This window comes from Gorilla gorilla, chromosome 11, assembly GCF_029281585.2.
Source record: "Gorilla gorilla gorilla isolate KB3781 chromosome 11, NHGRI_mGorGor1-v2.1_pri, whole genome shotgun sequence".
NCBI lineage: Eukaryota > Metazoa > Chordata > Mammalia > Primates > Hominidae > Gorilla > Gorilla gorilla.
In genome coordinates, this window is record NC_073235.2 from 80662066 (window position 1) to 80686048 (window position 23983).

The following is a 23983-nucleotide window of genomic DNA, read 5'->3' on the forward strand; positions in this document are numbered from 1 at the left end:
AAGGAAGCATTAGCACTTCAGCCTTCCTAAAAACTCCAACTAATTGATGAATTGATGGGGGAAACTGATTCCTATGAGGCTCAATTCAGTTGTATGTGATGGAATTATAGCATCGATGGCTTTTAAGAACATCATTATCTTTCTTCACTGGAAAAGTCCATGAACAAGTATTTTCTGAGACAAAAGGGATGGATTAGGGGAGCTGAGATCCTTTTAGTCAACATATGACTTGTGACTTTAACACTCAGCGAGAATGTACGCTTAATGAAAACTTTGCTCTCTGCCACTGGCACTTTTTTGAGCAATAATCCTGCCATAGCTCAAAAAGCAGTGAAAAGCCTGTTATTCATATTTACATATCTATGCCAGTCTGAGTTTTCAAGATACAGTGATGCACAAATAGGGTGGAGAAACTGCCTTGATCTCTAGTTCCGTACAGCCCGCTGTGTTTAATCCACCCATTTCCCCAGATGGATGGGTGTAGTACCGTTACCTCTTATTTGACCATTAATCAATGAGATGGGGGGAGACTTTTTTCCCCTGATGTTTAAAGCCATTTTTTAAAACTATTAAAACACACATAGATACTATGGAATAGAGTGAAAAGCGTGAGAACATTCTTACACTAAAACGTGAGATTTAGGTTGTGGTAGTCCCCTCTCTTTCCCCATAGTTTATGGTTCTCTGCTATTAGGGGTTCAGAGAAAAAATTAGATAACCTCTTCTTTTTCTTTTCTTTTTTTTTTTGAGAGTCTCACTTTGTAGCCCAGGCTAGAGTGCAGTGGCACGATCTCAGCTCACTGCATCCTCTGCCTCCCAGGAAGTTGAGATTTCAGGAAGTTCAAGCGATTCTTGTGCCTCAGCCTCCCGGGAAGTTGAGATTTCAGGTGCCTGCCACCACACCCCGCTAGTTTTTGTATTTTTAGTAGAGACGGAGTTTCGTCATGTTGGTCAGGCTGGTCTCCAACTCCTGACCTCAAGTGATCTGCCCGCCTTGGCCTCCCAAAGTGCGGGGATTAAAGGCGTGAGCCACCGCGCCGGGCCTAGAGAACTTCTTTAGGTAAAGATTCTGTGTGCTGTGTGTACTCTCATTTTCGTTCATACTTTTGTATTTCTTTTTAAATACATGGGTTTTAGCTTTTTTTCTTTTAAGGGAGAAAGCCATTTCAGTAGAGTTTCTGTTAATGGAACTCAGAAGGAGTAGAAAGGGTGGCTGTGATGAAGCAGAGGTCAGCATCCCAGCTGCTCCCTTGAGGAGCCTGTCTTCACAGCAAAGGAATGAAGGACAAGCTGCCATTGTCGCAGGGTCCCGCATCTATTATTTTGTGACCAGAGGACATGAGAACATTGCTAGTCTAGATGGAAAAAGCTAATCCAATAGGTGAGGTTGGAGATTCAAGAGAAACTGCATGTGGGAAGGAGTGCATAGAGTCGACTATGTTTCATAGCAAATCATTTTGTCAGCACAGGGCACAATGAAATGCCATCACAGTTGCCTCATTAGTAAGCAATATCTTCCATTTTTGAAGGCACCCCAGCATGTTCTGTAATAGCTCCCATTAAGTCCAGTCGATGTCCTCTGGACTCCCCTCCGCCTCCCATCCCCAGATGATGATGACACAAATGTCTTGAAATATTGACATGTCCGCAGTCACTCGTTTACAGAATGTCTGTACAAATATTTACATTACCCCGTCCCTCCCAGCAAATTTGCCTTTAGATTAATCTGCACACCGAACGCAGGCCGGGAGTGGCTTGGAGTGTGGAAGGGTTTAAGGGTGTGGAAGGGTTGTAGTGAGGCGGGACTGACTGACTTTGATCGGCTTTGCCAGGGGCTTGAAGGAACCGGCTCTTCCTTTCGCAGAACCCAGGTGTTTCTCTGGGCCCGGGAAGTTTTTGCTCCCGAGTGAGTCAGGGACGGGAGCAGGCATGCACAGTCGCGTAAGTGTATGAAATGACGACCTCAGAAGGGCGCCCAGGGACAGGGGCTTGGCAGCCCCGAGCGGAGGCCGCCAGGCAGCCGTTCCTTTCGGAATTCGGTCTCCCGCAGTGCTCCCGGCTGCGGCGCTCCTGGGCCGGAGCGCTGGAGCCGTTCTGGGCAACCCTCCCGAGCGCGGCCGGTTCACCTCCGCTGGACTGCGCGGGGCGAGGGCTCCGCTACTGCGCGCAGGCCCGCGGATGGCAATTCGGGGTTTCCACGGCGGGTGATCTCGGGACACCACGGGTTCCCACGGAGGCCGGGCCAGGGGAGAGCCCTGGCTGTGGGACCCCACGTGACCAGGGCGCAGGGCGCCGGGTCCTTAGCCCATCTGGCGGCGCAGGGAGGGGCGCCCGGTAGGGGGGGTGCGCAGCATGAGCCACAGCCGCTTGCCGCTCCACTCCAGCCGGGCGGACGGGCGGGAGCCGGGGGCGGGGAGCCCGGAGCGCCGCCCCGCCAGCGCGCCCCGCCCGTGGGAGAGGAGGGGCTGCAGCGCAGCGGACCACTGGAGGCGCAGCACGGTCGCCGCCGCCGCTGTCGGTGCTGGAGATCGCGGCTCGGTGCAGGCGGCGCCCATGCCTCCTATCCTCCACTAGCCCGCGCGCCAGTCCGCCTGCCGGGGCCGGCTCTCCGCCTCCTGCCTCCCGTCGCAGCCGCGCAGCCGCCGCAGAGCCCGTGGCGCCACCGCTCGCCCTCCAGGTAGGTGTCCTAGCTGCAAAGGGATTGCTTGGGGCGGGCGCCACGGTGCCCTCATCGCGGCCCGGGGGCATTGTGCGCCTCCGGCGGGCCGAGGACCCCGAGGGACGCGTGGGTGGGCAGCCGCAGCTTCGGGTCCCCAGGACATCGCCGTCCCCCTGGAGGCGCCCCCGGCCGATAGCCCGGGCTACAGGGAAGTGGGGGCGGCGGTGTCAGCCCATTCTCGCGGCCGGGATGGGAGGGGGCGTCTGTATCGCGGTCCCGGTTTGCCGCCCTCCCTCCCCCTCGTTGCCAGGGAATTCCGGCCGCCTGCCACTCGCGCTCGCATTGCCTCGCGCGGGCCGGCGCCCCTGCTCCCCGCAGGCTGCCTGGGGATTGAAGCAGGGGCAGGGAGAAGGACTGATGTAATTGTCAGCGGAAAACCGAACCGGCGCGGGTGAGAGCGCCCGCGCCCGCGAGAGCTAACGCCTACGCCGCACCTTTCAGGGAATCGGGGAAGCCGAGAGGAGGGCTGGGGAAGTTGTGCATTGGGTTTTATTGTGCGCGTGCACTGCGGACTGCCCTCGCGGGGCACCCCTGCCCACCCGCTGCTGGCGCCCCTGCAGCCCTCCCGGCAGCCTCCGTCCACTCCCCCGGCCAGGGCCAGGTCTGCCTTCCCTGGTTCAGACCGGGACAGCGTTTGCATTGCAGTCAAGACGTGCTTCCCCTGCATCAAGCCGGGAGCTGCCCGCAGATCGTGTCGCCGGGGATGCTGGGGGAGGAGGGAATGGGAGACCTGGGGAGAAAGCCTGGAGAAGTAATGACACAAGCGGATTTTCTCCCCAAAGCTTCTGCTGCGTATAGACACATCTGCAAGGCACCTTTTAAGCTGTTTTTGAAAGTTATAACCAGATACTGATTTTGTGACAGTTCTGTGATATACCTGAACGGTTGCTTAAACATAGAGACCTAAAGCTAGGGGAAGCATTACATAATGGACATGGAGCAAATGACACGAAACTAAGTGAACCCACTGGGTTGCCAGATTATTTCTCTCTTCTGGACACAAAATCCTGTAAGGTTTTTTCTATAGGAACTTTCATTTTTAAATTGCTGGGCTAAGTTTAGCCAATTGTCTATTATATTCAGTTGTGATTTTTTTTTCTAAATAATTTTCTTGGACATCTTTTCTTAAATTTAAAAATTGCATACTAATAGTTATATATCACTAAGCTGATTAGGAAATGTAGTCTTCACAAGGTAAAAATAAGAAATTTCCCATCTTAATACATTAACTTTGTTTTCCTCTTGTTTTGTTTTTGTTTCTTTTCCTTCTTTCATCCTTCCCCCCTTCCCCAACCCCCGCTTTATTTTTTGGAAACATTTCTACAGTTTTGGGTACTGCAAGCTCACAACGTTGATATTTCTATCACATGCTACAGCATTGCAGAGACAAAGACTAATGATAAATGAAACAGAAGACCTCGCAGTAACTCTGAGAGTTAGCAGGGTTCCCAAGGTCGAAGGGAAGCTGCAGTGTAATTCAGCAATAATCACCTACAGAGAATATGCATAGCCCTCATTGGGAAAGGCCCTGATTGGTGGATTTTATTATTATTATTCTTTTGCAGTAGGAGTTCATATATTTTTTCCCTAAAAAAAATTTTTCTTAAGGTAAAAATGAAATATTTTGAAATTAAAATTTCAGGCTTTTAGAAAGCCTAAAAATCCTGGTTTTGCTCATATTTTTGGATGCAATGTTGATAACGCCATTATACATTCAGTGGATGGATTACCTTTGGCGGTACCTCAGTTTCAGATTACTATGACTTGTCAGGCGACTCTTGGCTTTAGTATGAGGTAGTTCTGCTGGACTTTTATAGGATCACATATGTAAGTTTTCTTATCCCTAGATTGCTCTAACCTTAAGTTAACTTTACTTCAAGGAGAAAAATAAAGTCCTTCCAAGATGAAATCTTTGTGGTTGGAGGTCTTAGTACCACCACAGATACCGGATTAGGTAAACTGCATAAGGAGATAAAAATTCTTATGACTTTACTCATGAAACTGTTGGACTAGAGAGAAGATAATATAGTTTTGAAAGGTAAGGCATACATTCTCAAAAGAAGGATTTTGTTGTTTTGCTGCAAAGGTTAGGTCATAATTATGATACTTTTTAAAAAGTTGTTTTAAATCTTGGGTGAAAAAGGGTCTCATAGTATCCATTGACTTCTGGAACTTTTTTTTCCTCACTCAATATTATATCTCTGGATTCATTCATACTGTATGTAGTTGTAGTTCACTGACTTTCACTGCAGTAAAATATTCCATTATGTGTCTTATAACGCAGTATGTTTCTCTCTTCTCCTCTCAGTGACCATTTGTTTTTTTATTTTTTTTATTTTTTGAGATATTGCAGTGTTGCTCTGATTATTCTTGTTTCCTGGGAACACGTGCCAGTGTTTCTCTTGGGTTCATACCAAGGAATAAAATTGCTGGTTTGTAGGTTATGTGAATATTCAACTTATTAAGTATTGCCAAATTATATTACCAAATGGTTGTACTAATTTACATAAGCCAGGGAAACAACCAAATACAAACACTAAATAAAAACATGCACTTCTGTTTTGCATATATGTCTGTTGAAATACATATCTTTTTAGAAAGCAAGAGAATGATGAACGTAAAACTTAGAATGGCAGTTATCTTTTATATGGACTGGAGGGTAGCATGTGGGGAGGAACACACATATGGATGTTAGTTATTGATAATGACCTAGTCCTTGGGTTTCATGGTGAGTTCCTAGGTGATCATTGTACAGTAATTCCCCCGTTATCCAAAGGGAGTATGTTCCAAGTTCCCTAGTAGATGCCTGAAACCTCCGATGGTGCCAAACCCTATGTATATGCTTCTTTTCCATGCATAGATACCTATGATAAAATTTAATTTATAAATTAGGTACAGTAAGAGATTAACAATCATAATAAACAGAACAATTATTAACACTATACTGTAATAAAAAGTTATGTAAATGTGGTTTCTCTTTCAAATTATCTAATTACACTGTATTTACCTATTCTCAGAACCAGATTGACCATGGGTAATTGAAACTTTGGATGGGGGTAGATATTGTATTTAAAAAAAAGAAAGAGGATAATGCATGGACCAGTGATGATATTTTAAGGTTCTAAGGAAAAAGAAAATAAGGACAATAGAGTTGTCACAAGACAATAAGCCTACAAGATATTAGTTGAAAGATGAAGATGCAGTCCCTATGCATAGGTATGAGTTGCCCAGAGTTCATAGAAGAAATTTGCAAAAAGGTTGAGCAGGAAGTGGTCATGCTGAGAAGAGGAAGGCTGTTGTGGACTTAGAAAATGATATGAACAGAAGTTGAGGGAGCCATGAGAAATTTTCCAACAGTGAACCACTCAAAGCATTTATACACTAAGTTTAGGGAACAGATAGGTGGGGGCTACCAGGAGAGATCCAAGGCTCCTCGTTAGGAGGCACTGCTGATTGAGATGAGAGTTCTCAAGTTTGGAGAAAATGAAAAGGATTAATTTAAAAACTAAAACTACTGTCATAAAAAAGAAGAGGAGAGTCAAAGGTATTTGACTATAATGAAAAGAAATATGAAGAATCTTGGCGTGTAGTATCAATTTTTTTTTTCTTTCCAGACAGAATCTCGCTCTGTCACCCAGGCTGGAATGCAGTGGCGCAATCTTGGCTCACTGCAACCTCCTGGGTTCAAGTGATTCTCCTGCCTCAGCCTCCCTAGTAGCTGGGACTACAGTGCGTGCCACCACACCCAGCTAATTTTTGTATTTTTAGTAGAGACGGGGTTTCACCATATTGGTCAGGCTGGTCTTGAACTCCTGACCTCGTGATCCACCCACCGTGGCCTCCCAAAGTCCTGCGATTACAGGCCTGAGCCACCGTGCCCAGCCAAAAAAAATTTTTTTTTTTTAAAGAAAATAGTGGAGTTGCTGTGGGAGCTTTTAGTGAGGTTTAAACATCTCAAGTATGTGGTAATAGATATCCAAGCTCGTGTTTGAAAACATGCAATATGGTGTCTGCTTTATATAGAGACTTTTTTTTAATTTTTAATTTTTTTGGATACATAATAGATGTATATATTTATGGGGTATGTGAGATATTTTGATACAGGCATACAATGTGTAATAATCACATCAGGGCAAATGGGGTATCCATCATCTCCAGCATTTATCCTTTGTGTTACAAACAATCCAATTATGCTCTTCGAATTATTTTAAAATGTACAATTAAATTATTGTTGACTATAGTCACCTGTTGTGCTATCAAATACTAGATATTATTCATTGTTTCTTTTTTTTTCCTTTTTTTTTTTTTAAAGGGACAGGGTCTCCCTATGTTGCCCAGTCTAGTCTTGAACTCCTCCTGGGCTCAAGGGATCCTTCTGCCTCGGCCTCCCGGGTGTTAGGATTACAAGCATGAGCCACCACCCCCAGCTCACTTATTCATTGTTTCTATTTTTTTGTACCCATTAGCCAACCACTCCTCCCCCAGCTTCTCCACTACTCTTCCCAGTGTCTGGTAACCATCCTTCTACTCTCTATCTCTATGAGTTCAATTGTTTTAATTTTTAGCTCCCACAAGTAAGTGAGAACATGCTCCTCATTGATAATATCTAGCTTAGCTACTGCTGGATTCTCTGGACCTAGCACATGGTGGGTGTTGAATAAATATTTTTGGAATGAATGAATGGATTTTAAGTAATTGGTTAGATTTTTCAGGTTTTTGGAGATGTTACAAGTGTCAATTCATGTTAGTCATTGCTTCTTTCTTATTGAACTTATATACCTTTTAAAAATAACTTTGAGTCTGGGCGCAGTGGCTTACGCCTGTAATCCCAGCACTTTGGGAGGCCAAGGTGGGTGGATCACTTGAGGTCAGGCGTTCCGTGTGAGCGACTGCTCAAATGTCATGGGGAGCCTCTGCAAGATAACCATTAAGGGTTTTTTTTTTTTTTTTCATTTGTTAAATCCCCAAAACTAATGCTATTAAGGGGCTTTTCATAGAACTAGAAAGCTCTATGTATTCATCTTTTTAACTCCCACATCACATAACCGTGTACACAGTGGACATTCAGTAAGTGTTGATAAATATACAATTTTTGTTAATTGATTCATATAAAATTACACTGTACATTGTTTGCCATTTGAAATGCTAATTATAGTTCTGTTTGGTTTGTGTTTACATTCTAATCTTTCGGAACACTGGGAAAAAAATACTTTAAGCTTTTTCCCTTTAAACTTTGAAGGAAAACACATATTTGGATAAGGCAGTGCTGTACTTCTAGTCTCAAAGTGTCCATTATTGGGTAGCTAACTGACAATTATTTCTCTGTGTAAGAAATATTTTTTAAAAATTCTTTGAGAATAATGCCTAATTATTCTTTGTGAGCTGGCCAAATTTCGTGAAATAATGAGGTTTAGGGATTACATTTTTGAAAGCCAGCAATAAAATATACAAAGATTAAAGCACATTTCTTTAAGTTGGAGGTGCTGGAGCTTTTTAGTTGCTTCTTTTTGCTTTTAAAATGGGCCATTTGACATTTATATGCAAATCAATAATGTATGAGTTAAATGCAAGCAAGCAAGGTTCTGTTTCTTCAGACCTTTGTTTTTTTTTTTTTTTTGAGATGGAGTCTGTCTCTGTCACCCAGGCCCGAGTGCAGCGGTGCAATCTTGGCTCACTGCAACCTCCACCTCCTGGGTTCAAATGATTCTCCTGCCTCAGCCTCTCCAGTAGCTGGGACTACAGGTGTGTGTCACCATGCCTGGCTAATTTTTATATTCTTAGTAAAGACGGGGTTTCACCATGTTGGCCATACTCGTCTTGAACTCCTGACCTCAAGTGCTCCTCCTATCTTGGCCTCCCAAAGTGCTGACATTACAGGTGTGAGCCTCTGTGCCTGGCTCTTCAGACACTTCTAAAAACTGCCCACAAATCATGATGTAACTTTCTTCCTTTTTCCTCTGCTGGCATAGATGCTTACTATTATAAGAAATTAGTAATATATTTTTGAGGATGGTGATGGAGTGTTGTACAGGGGTGTTCCTTGATTTTAATATTTTCTATAATTCCTTGACATTTTCTTTCTAAAACAGATTTTCTTTAGGACTTCCAGAAATGCTTTAGGAATTCCAAATAGATATTTCTTTTCTTTCTTTTTTTTTTTTTTTTTTTTTTTTTTGAGACAGAGTCTTGCTCTGTCACCCAGGTTGGAGTGCAGTGGCGCGATCTCGGCTCACTGCAAGCTCTGCCTCCCAGGTTCACACCTTTCTCCTGCCTCAGCCTCCCGAGTAGCTGGATTACAGGTGCCCGCCAGCACGCCCGGCTAATTTTTTGTATTTTTGGTAGAGATGGGGTTTCACCGTGTTAGCCAGGATGGTCTCGATCTCCTGACCTTGTGATCCGCCCGCCTCAGCCTCCAAAAGTGCTGGGATTACAGATGTGAGCCACTGTGCCTGGCCCAAATAAGTATTTCTAAAATTGTAGACTCTACAAATGTATATTAATATTTCATTTAGAATTAAGATTAAATTTACCTTTCTGATTTGAAGATTAAGAATCATGGTTACTCTGTCTAAAGAAAATATTGGTGGGCAATGTTGGGAGTTAGCAGTTTGTAGGCATCTGATTTTCATAGAAGCAACTCAAAATGACAGCTTGAGAGTGAAAAAATGGCCATTTTCCAATGTGGTGATTCTTTTGGGATTACTTTGAGAATATTTTGTATCAAGAGACATATTTTCTTATTTATTTATTTATTTGAGATGAGGGTCTCACTATGTTGCCCAGGCAGGAGTGCAGTGGCTATTCACAGACATGATCATGGTGCATTACAGCCTCCAGCTGCTGGCCTCAGCCCCCTGAGTGCCTGGGATTATAGTTGTGTGCCACAGCACCCGGCAAGAGACATATTTTCTTAGTGGCTCAATATCTAAGACTTAACTAGCAGATTAGTCTTTCCAGCATTACCCAAATCACAGAAAGTATCTTAGAAGTAATTTTGTAGATGAGGAAACTGAGGCTCTGAGAGGTGAGGTGTCCGAGCCAGTGCCAGACTTGTACTGACCATCACATGCCTGGATACTAAATCATCCTGACCTGGCACATGGTCCACATTAGAGTTAATTTGTGAAAACATATATGTACACATGTAGAAAAAATACTGACAGGGACCTGTGGCATTTGTTTTCAACCTGAGAAGTGTGCCTGACAGTTAGTGTTCTCATGACCATTCTTACATGTGCTTGTTAACTGCAGTTATAGTGCTTTATCAGATATGATGTCAGCTTTAAGATCAAGTCACATAGTAGGTTCATAGATCTTTCGGGAATGGCAGAATCCAGATAGAGTTTGGGTCAGTTTTTAATCAGCCATTCCAATCTGACACTACAGTGAGTGCTTATAGTATTGGAACCTTATAATAATATACTTTATTTTCTCTCTTCCTGACTTTTGTGCTATTGTTGTCATATTTATGTAATAAACCCCACATTATATTGTTACTGCTTTTGTTTGAAAAGTTATCTTTTAAAGATATGTAAATGATAATTTACAAAATCATATATTTACTATGTATTTACCATTTATGGTGCCTTTCATTCCTTTTTGCAGATGCATATTTCCATCTGGAATCATTTTCTTTCTGCTTAAAAGGACTTCCTTTAACATTTCTTGTTTCCAATGGTGATAACTTTTTCACTTCTGTGTGTCTGAAAGTGTCTTTATTTTGCCTTCAATTTTGAAGATATTTTCACTGGGCATAAAATTCTAGGTAGACTGTATTTTTCTTTTCAGTGTTTTGAAGATGTAGCCTCCTGTTTGCATTGTTTTCAGTGAGAAATCTATTATCCTTATCTTTGTACATACTGTATCTTTTTTCTCTGGCTGCTTTAAGATTTCTTTTTATCTGCCGGGCACTGTGGCTGACGCCTGTAATCCCAGCACTTTGGGAGGCTGAGGTGGCAGATCACTTGAGGTCAGGAGTACGAGACCAGCCTGGCCAACATGGTGAAACCCCGTCTCTACTAAAAAAACAAAAATTGACTGGGCGTGGTGGTGGGCACCTGTAACCTCAGCTATTTGGGAGGCTGAGGCAGGAGAATCACTTGAACCTGGGAGGCGGAGGTTGCAGTAAGCTGAGGTTGTGCCACTGTATTCTACCTTGGGTGACAGAGCGAGACTGTCTCAAAAAAAAAAAAAAAGAAAGAAAGAAAGAAAAAGATTCTTTTTATCATTGGTGTTGAGTAATTTGATCATGATGTACCTTGATGTGGTTTTCTTTATGTCTTTTGTGCCACTGAGATTCATTAAGCATCTTGAATTTGTGGGATTTTTGTTTTCAAGAAAGTTGGACAAGTTTCTGCTATTATTTCTTCACATATGGTTTTCTGTTTTTTCTTCATTATTCTGTCTTTTGTGGGGAGTCCATGTACTGTATATTAGGCTGCTTAAAGTTGTCTCACAGCTCACTGAGGCTCTGTTCATTTTTTAAAGTTCTCTTTTCTCTGTTTCACTTTGGATAGTTTCTATTGCTGTGTCTTTACACTTAGTTTCTTTTAACTTTTTTCTTTTTAAATTGAGGTAGAGTCTCACCTCAGTTTATGAGGTGAGACTGTGTTGCCCAGGCTAGACTTGAACTCTTGGGCTCAAGCTATCCTTCCACCTCAGCTTCCTGAGTAGCTGGGATTATAGGCTCATACCACTGTGCCTGGCCCACATTTAGTAATCTCTTCTTTGGCAATGTCTACAGTATTAATCTCATCCAAGGATATATTTTTAATTTCAGACTTTGTAGTTTTCAGCTCTAGAAGTGTTATTTGGGTCTTTAAAAATATCTCCGTATCTCTACTTAACTTTTCGAACATACGGAATATAATTATAACTGTTTTTAATATCCTTGCCTGCTAATTCTAATCTTTGTGACAGCTCTGGGTCAGGATCTCCTTACCATGAGTCATATTTCCCTGCTTCTTTATGTGCCTGGTAATTTTTGATTGGATGCTAAATATTGGGAATTTTACCTTGTTGGGTGCTGGATATTTTTGCATTCCTGTAAATGTTCTTGAGCTTTGTTCTGTGATGCAATTAATTTACTTGGAAATAGTTTGACTCTTTAAGGTCTTGGCTTTAAGATTTGTTTAGTGGGACCAGATAGTGCTCAACTTAAGGCTAATTGTTTCCATGAACTAGGCAAGACCCTTTGTACTGTACCCAATGTCCGCTGAATCATGAGGCTTTCTAGTTTGGCAGGTGGGAGTAGACTGTTCTTGATTCTGTGAGTGTAGGCACTGTTCTGTCATCACTAGTGCGTTCTAGTGTTTTTTTCTCCAACCTCTTTGGCTTCCTTATACCTATGAGCATGACTTAACTGAATTCTTTTCTTTTTCTTTCTTTTTCTTTTTTCTTTTTTTTTTTTTTTTTTGAGACAGTCTCACCCTGTTGCCCAGGCTGGAGTGCAGTGCCGTGATCTCTGCCCACTGCAACCTCCACCTGCTGGGTTCAAGCGTTTCTCATGCCTTGGCCTCCCGAGTAGTTGGGACTACGGGTGCATGCCACCACACCCAGGTAATTTTTGTATTTTAGTAGAGAGGGTGGTTACACCATGTTGGCCAAGCCAGTCTCAAACACCTGACCTCAAGTGATCCGCTTACCTTGGCCTCCCAAAATGCTGGGATTACAGGTGTGAGCCACCCTGCCCGGCCTCACTGAATTCTTGATGGGAACTCTCTGCAGATCTCTGGAAATCTCTCTGTGAACATCTCCGTTTTGCTTTGGACTACAGCTGCCTTGGTTTTTCTGAACTGTCAGCTCAAGTCTGCTGCCCTGGGCCTGGGTTCCCCCTCCCTGTGCCACTGCTGGAAACTCACTCAAGGTAGTAACCTAGTGTAGTCTTTCTTAGGACTCACCTTACTCCTTTCCTCTCTCTTGGGGATCACTGTCTTTTGTTGCCTGATAATATCTTGAAAACTATTTCTTTGTATGTTTTATCCACTTCTTGGTTGTCTCCAACAGGAAGATAAATTCAGTCCTTCATCTTGGCCAGAAGGAGAAATCCCCCAGATATCTGTTGAAAGTGAGGAGGCAGGCAGAGGAGTGAAGTGGAGGTCTTGAGGGGTTGTGGTGAAAGTTAACATAGCCAGTGCGGTGAAGAGGAAAGAGCTTACCATTGGAAGCCCACCTGAGAGGGAGAGTTACTCTAGCAATGCAGTTGAGTGAGTTGGCTAGCAGTTTTACTGATTCATTGACTGATTCCTTTTTGCTACTATTCATTTACTTATTCAGTGCCTACTCTGCACCAGGGTCTTAACATACATTATTTCTCATCCTTACAATAGGCCTACAAGGTGTTGGTATTGTTAATCCTTTACCCCCACACTGTACCCCACCTTCCCCCACCGTGAGCCCCAGCCTTTCTCAGTTTCACAGATGAGAAAATAGAAATGTCAACTGACTGCCAAGCTCCTGCAGTTTGTAAATTGTATAATCAGATTTCAAACCCAGTTTCCTGTAGTTCCAAAGCCAATTGGCCCATAATGCCTTTTCCTTGCCAGGGTTGGGATTTGTGTTTGAGACAGTGAGCTGGGGGGAATTGAGAGTGCTAAAAAGAGGTTGAAATGACAGCTCATGATTAAGTAGACAGGGAAGAGAGGAAGCCAAAGATGAAGGCTGGTGGATGGGAAGAAAAAAGAAGCTTCAGCGGCCTTCAGTTCTCTATGGTGTGGACAATGGCTGTAATGGCCTTAAAGAAACAAGGGAGCCTGTAGTTAGCCCCAGATGATGACAGTGAGAAGTGATGGGGGAGAAAGAAGTCTTAGAATTCTACCTGATCTAATAAGTTCTGGATCTCTAATAACAATTCCAGATAGATTGTAGGTCTGAGAAAGGTAAAACAACAAAGCTTCTAGAAAAAGAAAATAAGCAAAGATTTCCTAAACAGGACATAAAGAGTGCTCATGATAAAGGAAAACAATAGACAAATGGGACTTTACTGAAGGATCTTTTCAGCAAAAACACTGTGCAGAGGACAAAAAATCAAGCAGCACAGCAGGAGATATTTCCGGTATATATACCCAAGTCACTTTTAGGTCAGCGACTTGGACAAATGAGAAGTTACATGTAGTCACTTATTGAAACACTAATTCATTAATAAATATGATAGATTTGTATATTTCCAGAATTGTTTGTCTAATCCTCTTAAGGGCATTATGTCGCTAAGCAACACAGCTAAGTGTTTGATCAGTTTAATTAGAATGATCATTTGTCACACTTTAGAAGCATTTGGCTCTTGGCTATGAAAATATCAAAGGCTGGGCAAAAAAGTATTAATTTTGCCTTTTTTGAAAATGATATTTCAAACTGTTAAAATCTAGTCACAGTTGAATTAGTAAGTAACCTTCAACTACTCGAGCCTACCCAATATGCTGATTAATCAGATGATGCATCCAACTTTTCCACAATTCTTTTTAATACTGTATTACACAGCCACATGATTAGGATTTCTCTTATTGACTGTTTTGAGAAAGCTGGCATCTAATTTTTGTCTTGTGTGAAGAACTAAAGTATTTTCCAACAGGTAGAATGAAACACAAAAGACCCATCTCGGGTTTATGTGTGGTGAAAAAGCTAGCATATACTGTGTCAGTACAAAGGAAACTGAGAACCCAAATAGCACTTAAAGTTGTGTGGTTAGGGATTATGAGGCATGACATAGCAATGAGACTGAGTTCACAGGCTGCACAGGAAAAACAGTGTCCTTACTTGATCATCTTCCTCTCTATACAGTGGACAATGGGACAGAAAACCAGCACAAAATGAAGAGGCCACTGTCACATAACCTGTATACTTAGTGATATCATTATCCAGCCTTTGGTTTTTGAGATGAAGAAAGGGATAGAAAATTTGATTTATGTTGAATCACTTACCTTAGGGTTTAGTTTACTTACCAAAGGCTTTAGTAAGCTCTTTACCAACTCTTTCTTACAGGAGGTTTTTTTGTTTTGTTTTGTTTTGTTTTTGTTTTGAGATGGAGTCTCGCTCTGTTACCCAGGCTGGAGTTCAGTGGCACGATCTCGGCTCACTGCAACCTCCGCCTCCTGGGTTCAAGCAATTCTCCTGTCTCAGCCTGCCGAGTAGCTGGGACTACAGGCACCTGCCACCATGCCCAGCTAATTTTTGTATTTTTAGTAGAGATGGGGTTTCACCATATTGGTCAGGCTGGTCTTGAACTCCTGACCTCAGGTGATCCGCCCACCTCAGCCTCCCAAAGTGCTGGGATTACAGATGTGAGCCACCACACCCAGCCTGTTGTTGTTTTTCCACACCCAGCCTGTTGTTGTTTTTGTTTGTTTGTTTTGTTTTTAGTAGAGAATTTAGGTCTTGCTGTGTTTCCCAGGCTGGTCTCAAAGTCCTGGACTCAAGGGATCCTCCCACCTCAGCCTCCCAAAGTGCTGGGGTTTTTGTTTGTTTGTTTTGTTTTGTTTTTAAAGAGAAAGCGATAGCCAGTGGGTCACTGCCTATAAAGGTGGCCTTATGTGGGTGCACCTGTGAGTGCTGCTGTGGCAGAGTGGTATACCGGTTTCCCATGGCTACTGTAATAAATTACCACAAACTTAGTGGCTTAAAACAACACAAATTTATTCTCTGTGGTTCTGGTCCTTGGTGTTCCTTAGCTCATGGCCACATAAGTCAAAATCTGTTTTATTTTACATCCCCTTTTCCTCTGTGTGTGTCTTCTCCTTTTCTTCGTCTGTGTCAGAACTCTCTCTGCGTCTGTCTTACAAGGATACATGTAATTGTACTTAGGGCCCACTTGGATTATCCAGGATAAGCACCTCCTCTCCGTATCCTTCACTTAATCATATGTTTGGGGGTCATATATGGTAAAATATTCTCTCTTAGCCATATAAGGTAATATCTACAAGCTCAGGGGATTAGGAAGTGAACATAATTTTTTAAGGGTGGGGTCAGTGTGTATTTTTCAGCCAACTGCAGTTGGTTTTTCCAGCTGTGAGTACATCTGCATCAGGAGATGCCTGCAGAAGTAAATTTGGGAACATCTGCATGCCGTGAGTATGCAGGGGAAGTCACCTATGAGAACCTCTTGTGTGCTGACCTGGAGTTAGAGCTGCTGTGTTTGTCTGGGGAGGAGGGTGGGAGATGGAGATGGAGAGAGTATTTTGAAAGAAACTTGAGGGAGGATATCAAATGTACAAGATATTTTTCTAAAGCTAGGTAGTAACTGGTTTGAAAAAGTCTAATTTAAGAGGTAATAACTTCAAGCTAATTTTAAGAGTATGTTTTTCTCTCTGAACTATTTGATGATAAGCAAATATTAACCAAATTATGGAGACTGAATTTAGAGAACTTGTGTGCCAGTGTGACAATTAGCAAAGTTTTATTAGAAATAAAGTGCTGGGCTGGGCATGGTGGCTCATGCCTGTAATCCCAGCACTTCGGGAGGTCAAGGTGGGTGGATCACCTGAGGTCAGGAGTTCGAGACCAGCCTGGCCAACATGGTGAAACCCCATCTCTACTAAAAATACAAAAAATTAGCCAGCGTGGTGGCACGTGCCTATAGTCCCAGCTACTTGGGAGGCTGAGGCATGAGAATTGCTTCAACCCCGGCAGGTGGAGGTTGCAGTGAGCCAAGATCATGCCACTGCACTCCAGCCTGGGTGACAGAGTAAGACTCTGTCTAAAAAAAAAAAAAAAAGAAAAAAAAAGAAAGAAGCAAAGTGCCATCCAATAGAATATTAATTAATACTTGCTTATCATCAAATAGTTGAGAAAGAAAAAAAATGCTCTTAAAATTTGCTCGAAGTTATTACCTCTTAAATTGCTCTTTCAAACCAGTTATTACTTAGCTTTAGGAAAACCTCCTGTACATTTGATATCCTCCCTCAAGATCCTTTCAAAATACTTATTTGCTTATGTTTTGATCTTAAACCTTTTTTATTGTCAACACACACCTCTCTCCTGTATCGGATCTCCTGCTTTCTATGTCTTCGTGTTTTCCTCTTCTTTGCTTGTCCCTCTGTCTTTCCCTCCCCTCCCCTCCCTTCCCCTCCCCTCCCCTCCCCTCCCCTTCCCTCCCATCCCCTCCTCTCCCCTCCCTTCCCCTCCATTTCCCTCCCCTCCCATCCTTTTCCTTTCCTTTCCTTTTCCTTTTCCTTCCCTTCTTCCCTCTTTCCCTCCTTCTGTCCTTCCATCCTTCCTTCCTTCCTTTCTTCCTCTCTTCCTTCTTTCCTTCCTCCCCTTTCTTTCTTTTTAATGTGGCACACCCTCCGTTAGCTTCCTGAGAGGGTAAAGTTTTTGAGATCTTAAATGTCTATAAATATTTTTACACTATTCTCATTCTTGATTTATAGTCTGGGCCTAAAATTCAAGGTTGGGAAGAATTTTCCTTTAGAATATTCAAGGCTTTAGTCCACTGCCCCCTAGCTTCTGAACTTACTGTTAAGACCAAAGCCATTCTAAAACCTAAGTTTGTTTTTCTGTCTGGTAGTTAGTAGTATTTTCTCTCTTTATGTTCAATCTTTTGTCCGTCTTTGGTGTGCCGTTTCAGTCTGGAAAATTAAGGTCTTTAAGATCTGAAACATCTTCATTAGTTTTATTGATGCTTTTTTCCCCTCACTTTTCCCTGTTCTCTTTTTCTGGAATTCTGATTATTTGGGTATTAGACTTTCTGGATTCACTGGTTCTTTAATTTTCTTATGTTTGCTGTCATATTTCTTTGTTTTAAATCTTCTTGCCCTACTTTCTGGGTGATTTCCTCAACTTTATTTCCCTTTTCCTCTTTTTTTTTCTGGGTTTTCAAAGAGGCAGTTTTCCAGCTTTTCTATTGAGTTTTGCATGTTTGAAATTTCTTCTTTCTTTCTTTCTTTCTTTTTTTTTTTTAGCATCCCTTTCTTGTTTGATGGATGATGCAATATCTTCTGTCACCCCTCTGAGGTTATTGACATTTTCTGCTCCCTGCACAGGGAAACCTCGGTGTCCTCCAAGTGGCTTTCTTTATGTTTGTTTTGATCTGTGTTTCATGTTTGAGTTTTTCCTCAGGTATCTGGTGATTGTGGCTTGCCTGCTTCTGTTTAAGAGTGAGTCCCCAAGGGAGCTGATTTGAGAGCTTCAAGCACTCAAGTGGGCCTTTTAAACTGAGGGCTTCATGGACAGAGCTGGTCCTGTAAGGAAGCCCACTCTCACTACAGTAGCAGTATCCTGAGGTTTTCCTGTTAGACTGGGCAGATTTCACAGAGATCTCACAAGCTTTTGCCTGAAGACAACAGGTCTGGCTACCATTAAGAAAAAAAAAAAAACTACTAAATAACTTAAAAAGCTTCCCAAGACATGGTGCCTTTTTTTCCCGCTTTTCTTTCTTTCCATACTATAGCCATATGTACTCTGAAAAATAAGACTTTATTAAAGATAAAGACTATAAGTAAATTTTATTTATTTATTTATTTATTTATTTATTTATTTATTTATTTGAGATAGGGTCTCACTCTATCACCCAGGCTGGAGTGCAGTGGCATGATCTTGGCTCACTGCAACCTCTGCCTCCCGGGTTGAAGAGATTCTCCTGCCTCAGCCTCCTGAGTAGCTGGGATTACAGGTGCCTGCCACCGTGCTCAGCTAACTTTGTTTTGTATTTTTTAGTAGAGATGGGGTTTCGCCATGTTGGTCATGCTGACCTTGAACTCCTGACCTCAAGTGATCCTCCCGCCTCCCAAAGTGCTGGGATTGCAGGCATGAGCCACCACACCTGACCTATAAGTAAATTTGACAGTTAAAAAAAATCCAGCAAAGACTTTCAAACTGACCTTCCCCTGCAATTAGGACACCTTAGTATTTTACTGTTAGATGATTCAACCTAAGGATATTATTTGATGGCCTTTTGGGTTTGGATATCAATTTAGGAAGATAAATGTAGATACATTATGCCTTATATACAATGGACATAAAAATGACTCTTCTTGCCTGGGCACAGTGGTTCATGCCTGTAATCCTAGCACTTTGGGAGGCTGAGGCGGCAAATCACTTGAGGTCAGGGGTTTGACATCAGCCTGGCCAACCAACATGGTGAAACCCTGCTTCTACTAAAAATATAAAAAATAAGCCGGGCATGGTGGCACATGCCTGTAATCCCAGCTACTTGGGAGGCTGAGGCAGTAAAATCACTTGAACCCAGGAGGCAGAGGGTGCAGTGAGCCCAGATTGCACCACTGCACTCCAGCCTGTGCGACAAGTGTGAGACAATGTTTCAAAAAAAAAAACAAAACAAAAACACACACCTCTCTCTCTGCTGGAATGGCTCAGAGGCTGGGACAAGGACAGGGGTAGAGGGTTGTTTAAACCCAAGCTACTCACTCTTGCCTTTGTATCTTGCTATATTCGTGTAGGGCATGAATTTATACTACATGGATAGAGCAAGATATAAAATCAAGGCTAGGTGCAGTGGTTCACGTCTGTAATTCCAACACTTTGGGAGACCAAGGCAGGAGGATCAGAAGTTCAAGACCAGCCTGGGCAACATAGCAAGACCCTGTCTCTAAAAAAATAAAAAACTTAGCCACGTTGATGCGCGCCTGTAGTCCCAGCTCCTCACGAGGCTAAGGAAGAAGGATTGCTTGAGCCGAGAGTTTGAGGCTGCAGTTAGCTGCCATTGTACCACCACAATCCAGCTTGGGCTACAGAGTGAGATCCTATCTCAAAAACAAACAAACAAATAAACGAAAACCCAAAAAAGTCAAGGAGGTCCTGAACCACTTAGTTAATCCTAAAATCCCTGCATGCAAATAGGTGAGCAGGTGCCTGACTTTCAATATGGTTTCAGAGACTGGATAACCTTGTGTCCTGGGGCCCAAGGGGATGGTCTTTGATTAATATCTGGCTGTGCCTAGGGCTCAGCTTTCAGTTTGTCCCAGCCCCAGGACCTCTGGTCTCCTCAGGGCTCCTGCCAGAGCAAGATTGCTTCCGGCACTTGCTCCTTATTTCCTGACCTCAGCCGGATGCCATTTTGATAGGGATTCCCTACCCTCCTCTGTCTCTGCAGCCCTGCCAGGGCTGGAGTCTCTACCTGACCCCATTCTGAAGCACCCACTACATCTTCATCTTTGCTTTTGGATCTCTCAGGTGTCAGCCACTGGCCCCAGTCCCTTATTGCTGCCCTACCATTACCCTCTGCTCAGATTCCCAGCTCGGAGCCACATGAGCCCTTTCCCTTCTCCTTGGAGGAGTGGTATCTTCAATTGTAATGCACTGTGTTTTCTTCATTAAAGCATTGTTGTAAGTGGTGGTTAGGAACTCTAACTCTGTTATGGCTTCCCACATGGCCTGGACTCTACCAATTATAACACATTTTAAAGGAATAGTATATGTTTTGATTTCCAGGTCATAAATTTGAACAACCCATGTTTTGGCATAGGTTCCATTGGGAAGTTGGGGGCTGCCTTGCCATATCATGCAAGGGAGAAAAAATGTCATCATCAAATATTCATTAAGCTCCCACTTGTGCCTCATGCTGTTGTGCCTGCTGAGTCTGTGAGGCCTCTGCTGGGCCTGTTTTTATAAACTCTAATAAGGCCGCCTTACAAATTGCCCTCTGAAGCTCAGCACACTGTAGAGGTTTCCCTGACATACCCTGTGTCATGCTAATGGGGAGGATTAAGGCAAGAAGTGTTCCTAGTCTGACAGAGTGCAATTGTAATTTAAATATGTCCTTTCCTGGAGCCCGAGTTCTTTTAGTCACTGAGCCTGTGCTAATTTGTGTGATTCTTTTAGGGGCCAGGGCACTCTTCTTAGAGTTTTTTAAAATTAATACTTCCTATTGGTTCAGTGTTTTATTTCAATTGAGGCATTCTTAGAATAATGTGACACAGAGTGATTTCTGAAAGATTAAAGCAGTGTGTTCTGAGGTGAGCCTTACAATTAATTGCCTGAATTGGCTCTAATTATACATAAAGAGCCAAGCTATTAGTGTTAAGAAGAAGTGACTTCAGAAAGTACAGTTGGTCCCAAAGATTGTATAACTATTGCAAACAGTAATCAGTGAGGTGGTACTTACTGTATAAAACACCTTAGCTGGAAATTACTTGTGTCTATTCTAATTGGGTTTTCCCCTTACACTTGGTTATTTCCTTTTCAGTGAAAGTATGCAATTTTTTAAACGCAGAGGCTAAAACTAAAAGAGCTCATTGGAAAACATTTTTATGTAAACGAGTGTGCCCTGTGTGAACACGGACCCTCTTGATAATTTTTTTTTTTTTTTGAGATGAGTCTTTCTTTGTCACCCAGGCTGGAGTGCAATGGTGCTATCTCAGCTGACTGCAACCTCCACCTCCCAGGTTCAAGCGATTCTCCCACCTCAGCCTCCTGAGTAGCTGGGATTGCAGGTGCACACCACCACACTCGGCTAATTTTTTGTATCTTTAGTAGAGATAGGGTTTCACTGTGTTGATCAGGCTGGTCTCGAACTCCTGGCCTCGTGATCCGCCTGCCTCGGCCTCCCAAAGTGCTGGGATTACTGGCGTGAGCCAACACACCCAGCCGAGCACGGACCCTCTTGATTGCTCCTCTTTAGATACTTTTGGAAGCTCTTCTTCCACCCACCTAAAATGTCAGTGCTTCCAGGAATTTATCCTCAGTCTTCTCACTCCATACTGCCTCCCTGCTTGACCGCATCAAGTTCTTACTCTCTGCTAGCAAATTCCAAATTTATCTATCTGGGCCAGGTCCCTTCTGAATTCCAGAGGCACGTTTTCATATGGTTATCTTACAGGAATTACAAACTTGTGCATGCCCAAAACAGAACCATAGACCATGATTGTCCCTCCCAAATCCACCCTTTCCCACCCTGCCCCGGCTCTTCCACTTGGGAGATCACCCAACACTAAACTCCATGTCTTGTTGATTCTACCGCTAACCATGTGTCTCCATCCTCATCACCCTGCCCTTTTTCATGCCTCCATCGTCTCCTTCCTAGACTGTAACAGAAGCCTTGCAACTGGTCTCCATCAATCCAATTTGCTTCCTGCCAAACTATACACACCTGCTAGGAAAATATTAAAAGCACAAGTCTGATCATGTCACTATGTGCTTAAACACGTGCAGTTGCTGTCAGTTATTTGACAAATTTGACCAATCATTGTCTTTTATTTGTGTGGCTGTTTGAACTTATATGTTCCCCATTCCTAATTTACAACAGCCCAGACTGACTGGTCATCTTTTAGGTGCTTGAATTCATGTAGATGGTTTACTGCATAAGGCCTTTGCACAAGTGTCTGCTGTGACTGGACTGCTCTTCCTCCTGTCCTCTGCCTGGCTACTGCCTGCTTGCCCTTCTCATCTTCAGTGTCATTCCTTGGTGGCATTTCCAAAAGCCCTCCCCAGTTGGTTAGTTCCCCTACTAAATATGCCAACAGCATCCTGTATTTCCCAGCACTCATTATAATTATAATTAATCAAGTATTTGTATAATTACTGGTTTGATGACTGATGATGTCCCACTATCCTGTAAACTCCCTAAGAGCAGGGACCATGCCTGTCTGGCACACTATTCTCTCCCCAGTGCCTTTCATAACAAATATTTGCCAACTGAATGTGTAATGAATGCAGTTGGACAGAAGCCGTGGCATATGTTATATGTATTTGAACTTATGTTTGAATATGGGGTATCTGATGTTCTAGGAGTCTGACTACTTCCCACTCCAAAATAAGGCAATCCTGTAAAGGCCTTATATAGATCTTGCTAACTGTTCAGCTGTTACATCCTCTTTCCCCTTTCATTCTGGAAGTAGATTGGTCAAGAGTTCTACCAGAGAAACACAACCAATAGAAGATAAAAGATTTATTGCACACATTGGCTTGCTCATTTGTGGGGGCTGGCTAGGCAAGTACAAAATCAATCCATAGGACAGGCTGTCTGGACGGACAGGCTGTCTGGACGATCAGGCTGGAATTCTCTGGCACAGGGTGGGGCTGCTGTTCACAGGTGGAATTTCTTCTCGGGGAACTCGGCTCTGCCCTTAAGGCTTCAACTGATTCAATCAGGCCCACTTATAATCTTCACTTAAAGTCAACTGATTATGGACTTTAGTCACATCTACAAAATACTTTCACATGGAACCAGGCACGGTGGCTCATGCCTGTAATCCCAGCTACTCGGGAGGCTGAGACAGGAGGATCACTTGAGCCCAGGAGTTTGAAGCCAGCCTAGGCAACATAGTGAGACCCTGTCTCTTAAAAAAAAAATTTTTTTTTAATCAGCCAGGTATGGTGGCACGTGCTTGTAGTTCCAGCTACTCAAGAGGCTGAGGCAGGAGGATTGCTTGAGCCTAGGAGATCGAGGCTGCTGTGAGCTGTGATCATACCACTGCATCCACTCTGGGCAACAGAACAAGACTGTGTCTCTAAACAAACAAAAACCTTTATGGCAATGCCTGGATTAGTGTTTGGTTTAATAACTAGATGGTAGCTTGTAACAAAGTTGACACATAAAATTGACCATCAAATAAGTCTTTGATGCAAAGTACTGGTTTAAAAGCAAAATTATCCTTTTTTTAAAAAAAAAAAAAGAAAAAACAGAAACAAAAAAACCTGGGTACTTCTGGGATTGGGAATGCTAATGAAATGTTTTATTCAGTGGGTTTCTTATTAGTTATGAGCTATGGAAGTAATGTCTATATAAAATAAGTTTTTACCTATTCTGCTGATGTATGCCAAATAACCTCATTCCTCTGCTATCCAAAACAAATGTGTCACTATTCAAATGTGAGTCAGTAATAAAATTCTGGAAAAATTGGCCCTTTTATGTGTAGTGTTTCTAATAAGTGGACAACTATGTCTTCCACAGGTGCCTTTTTGTTTGTTATCACAGCAAACATTTACTGAGCTCAGAGCAGGGCAGTGGAGATGAGGCTGAATACCACCTAATTTCAAGGCTTTGCATTGGATTGTGGCAGACAAATAAGTAAAACCTAATTGCAGGCCCAGAGTTCTGTGAGGTTGGAGTATAGACGGCGAGAGAGACCTAGTTTGATGCCAGAGCTTGGGGACCCAGCTTTATTCTGCAGAGAGAGAAGAAGCCCTCTGTCTTGGGGAGTGTCATGTTCCTATGATTTAGGGAGAGGAATCTGGTGAAGTAAGGGAAGGGAGGGAGAGTGTTAGTGACAGGAGTTGGAGCTGAAACTTTGGCAGCAATGTTGAAAAAAAGAGGCTGGGTTCTAGCACCAGCAGAGTTTTGTCAACTGAGGAGATGACTTTGAGGTGACCAGTAAT

General features: G+C 42.9%; 1 protein-coding gene across 28 annotated transcripts in view; it reads left to right on the forward strand.

The window, feature by feature from the left end:
• The first annotated feature begins 2428 nt into the window (after positions 1 to 2428).
• OSBPL6 (oxysterol binding protein like 6) overlaps positions 2429 to 23983 on the forward strand; it is a 206716-nt gene continuing 185161 nt past the window's right edge. For 5 of the 28 annotated variants that reach the window (XM_055380302.2, XM_055380307.2, XM_063695027.1 and 2 more), the window contains exon 1: positions 2542 to 2677. The gene's annotated coding sequence lies outside the window, so the exon portion shown is untranslated. Of the gene's footprint in view, positions 2678 to 23983 lie in introns of all 28 variants that reach the window. The other 23 variants (XM_055380299.2, XM_063695021.1, XM_055380312.2 and 20 more) reach the window with 12 other exon arrangements.